We start from the raw sequence: 4,042 nt of genomic DNA, 5'->3' as shown, positions 1-4,042 counted from the left end.
GATTGTTATTCTCATTTTACATTTCCTGAACACCAAGAAACATTTTCTGCTTTCAAACTTCATGCAACTGATCTGCCAAGACACCTTCCGCAATATGTGCATTCTTTGTAACCACTAATTGTCTTTCTTATCCTTGACGGACAAATTTTATAAATCCTAAATTTAAGATGCTAATTAGCCGTGCCCTGCTCACTTCACAATGCCAGACTGTTCCACAACACACTCTAGGGCAGGCTCTTCCAGCTTCCTGACAAAAGGAGATGAGGTTATACTACTGGTACTTACTTAGGGGCCGGATGGCAAAGCCATCTTGTAGTGTTTTGGTAAGGTGAAAGATAACAGCAAGGCAGGACAGAACTGACCTGTGAGCAACCCATGGAGAGCTCTAACAGTTTAAGAACAGAGATAAAAGTCTGGAAAACAAAGATTTCCTGCTTTCTATCCTCAGATGAGCGAATGATGTACCGTGTGGAAAAAAATTCAGGATAACATTGTTGGTTACTTCTTCCCCCAGATTCCCTACCTAGAAGTACGGCTGCCTACACATACACAGCTACATGAGCAAGGGCTGGGTCTCAAAGATTTCATCAAAATTTCAAAGAATCCCAAACCTCTCATTTCTGCAAAAGAAACACCAGTTCTTAGGAGCTTGTCCATATCCCCATCTCCATGTTTGTTAACGTACCTCTTGGGGACCTTGTGAGAATTCACTAGCTGGGACAGGAGTCCACACAAAAAGGCATTCAGCGTGGCACTCAGACCATCTATTTCTACTCCTGTAACCATGGGTAACAGAGACGGGCCTTATATTCACTTTTTTACTTTACACAAAAGTGTGCAGAGTGGAGAATAAGCTAAGAAGCTGATGCAAGGGAGCCTGAAAGACATGCTACAGATGCACCTTCTCTTACCTCCTGCCATATTCTGTCTCCCAAGAAACATAGAAACTGCCTTGGAAGCAACTCCCTCCTATTTGTATGTTTATTAAACACATATTTATCTTTTTCCAGGGGGAGAATAGCAATGCCTAACTTTTTACACCAAACAGTCCCATTTTCAGCCTCCACATGTTACACCCAATCATTTACAAAAAGCATCTTTTTTTCCTTCCAGCTGGCAGGCAGGCAGTTTAAGTTCTGCACTGATTGGTAACAATTTAAGACAATTTTTCCTCTGATTTTTCTCTTTCCACTCTCCGCACTGCCCAGTTTTGCCAGGTTTCATGCACCTCACCTAAGTTTGGGAGCGCTGCCTGACACATTACCAGATGCAGCTCAAAATCAGCCCATACAATAACACTGCTCTGGATCTCCATCACCTTTTTGCCCACGCTGCTTGCCCAGACAGATCTGCTTCAGGTGAAATGCTAATGCAATTCTTGCCAAAAAGATATCCCCCTGCTTTTTTCCAATTTAGCAAAAAGACATAGAAAATATTGATGGTTCTGGTCTTTCTGGAATTTTCTCACACTCTTTCTAGGAATGAGAAAGGACATCTTTTTGCAATCCCGTTATTACACACGTGCATGGTTATAAGAAGATGCTCTGAAGGGACATCAAGCAAATAATACCAATTTTCAAAATTCTATAGCAATGTATTTATACAAATTACAGAATTCTGTATGTATTTACACACCATTACAGAATATCAAGTAAATAACACCAATTGTTCTTTGTTTTTCCCTCAGATCTTTCTTCAAGTGAATTTTAGTGCTCGAGGACACTAGATGGACAGCACTAGATGCACAGCACTAGAAAATGAAGACTTCTGTTTGTCCACAGCACGGTAGGAGCGGCACTGCAAGCCTCCCGGCTCTGCCGGGTCAGCTCTCTCCGGCCCTGTTTTAGCAGGATCACGTAAGGAGCGGGATGGCATCCGTACCCCTTCACACCCTGGCAAAGGAGCTAAGCAGCACCCAAGTGACGATGGCTTTGCCCATCCCCCACCAGAAAACAAACAGAAATAACTCATTTTACACAAGTGACTGAACAGAATCTGTTGTTCGCTACCCAAAACAGGCTGAATTTGACCCAGTGAACCTGCAGGGAGTGGCAAACTGCCAGCTCCTGGACCATCCAGTCTTGCAATAATGCCTATGTTAAATTACACGTTTCTATATTTACATAAAGTCAGTATTTACACACCATTATGGGTTATTTGAGTAAATCGGTTACAGTTTATTTATATGGACTGCCATAAAGTCATAACATTTTTCTTGGGTTTAATCCTTTCTTTAGAAAAATACAAAAAAATAAATTAAATAAAACATGTTAACTAGTAGTAATGATTTGCCTATGACTAAAAATCCAAGTCGATTCAACATTAAGACTCAAACCATGGCCTAGTATCGTGGCCTCAACTCATAGTATTTTTAACCTTTGTGGTTAATTTCCCGGTGTATGTCAGATTTACTGAAAAAAAAAAAAAAAAAAAAAAAGCTGTAACCTCCCTTCCTCTGCGGTAGGTTTGATCTGTTTAACACTGAGCAATGAACCCTAGTCCTCCCCAGAAGCTCGCTTTCTTCTCCTGTGTTCCAGCACGGCTCTGTACTGCCCAGACAGATGGTTCGGCACCCGGTTGACCCGCAGCAGCCAAACCGGCTGCAGGTCTCAGTGGCTCCGAAGGGTTAAAAACAAACTCATGGGCTGCAGTCGAAGGCTGTAAATTCCCAGGCAATAACAGTCCCTAGACAAGTATGTCTAACTGTATCCTACAACTCGACTAATGTAATTTACGTATCTTTATCATCCATAAACAATTATAATAAAATGCCACATTTTATTTAAGATTACTGATATCGCCGGTTGAGACGTGGCCCCTCCTACCCGCCCGAGTACGGAAAGGTCACATTTGTTCAGGACACCAAGCCAGAGGTTATTCCAGAACAGAATTACGTTTCAAATAATATATATCACATGGACAAGAGTGTCTTAGAGCAAAGATTACTTAATTACGAAAGGGCGACAAACTTTTACGTATAGCTGCTCCAAAGTCTGTCGGCACTGAGCCTCCCTGCCTGTGCGGACAGCCGGGGGAGTCAGGACCAGCCACGCTCCCGACACATCCAATGGCAAAGGCTACACTCAACTTAATGGCGCTGAATTCAAATCCTAAGGGATAAAACAACTACAAAATGCATTTGTCATATGGACCTTACGTCATTTTTCTCTCTTTTTTCCTTCAGGGTACTGGGGAAAAATGCGTCTTTCTAAGGGTTAATTCCCAAACGGTAACTGCTAATCAACATGTTTGTGTGTTTAACATAACATTCCTTAATATTATTAATTCAATTCCTTAAATATTACATCACTGTCAGCTCACTTACAGTTCATGAATATTTGAACGTATTTTAGGGAAAAAAAAAAAAAAAGTCTAATACTGTCCCCCTCATTGTCATTATTGATAGAGATTTATTAGTTTCATTTTGCAAGTTTTACTTTAGGAAGGGTGCTAATATCATGTATTATGACAGTTCACACTGAAAGCAATTTTCCATAAAAGATGTTACAATGACCCCTATGGAACTTGTATATTTTCATAGTAGATAGTCAAGTGCACAAATAAACATGTTTACAAGAGTGATCCTGTTAACCTGGTTCTTGCCCTCTGAAACCATTGTGTCCTATTTGTGGAATCGTAAAATTAGTACAATTGTTGATATTACTTATGTTGTTTCTGTCATTCTGCTTTAGGAAAAAAAGAAAAAAAAAAGCATATTTATCATTTAGCTTTGGTATAATCTGCAATAAGTTTTAACAAGTAGAATATATTCCAACCCCTATATTTTCCACAGCTGTGAAGTTTACAACAATGTAAGAAGTCACATTATCAGAGAGGAAATATTACAGACACAGAAAAAAAGTTGAAGACCCAGTTTTCTCTTTAATCCTCTGGGGGGTAAGCTATGAAACAAGCAGTCAGAAGAGTGAGGACTCAGTGTCATGAGTGGTGTGCATACTTGTACAATAAAACGGGCACAAAAGAGATTGTCACCTTTAGTACATGAGGGTCACTAGAATTTATTATTATTACCTTTTTATTG

This window comes from Rissa tridactyla, chromosome 1 (genome assembly GCF_028500815.1).
Source record: "Rissa tridactyla isolate bRisTri1 chromosome 1, bRisTri1.patW.cur.20221130, whole genome shotgun sequence".
Classification (NCBI taxonomy): domain Eukaryota; kingdom Metazoa; phylum Chordata; class Aves; order Charadriiformes; family Laridae; genus Rissa; species Rissa tridactyla.
This window is presented reverse-complemented; position numbering follows the sequence as displayed.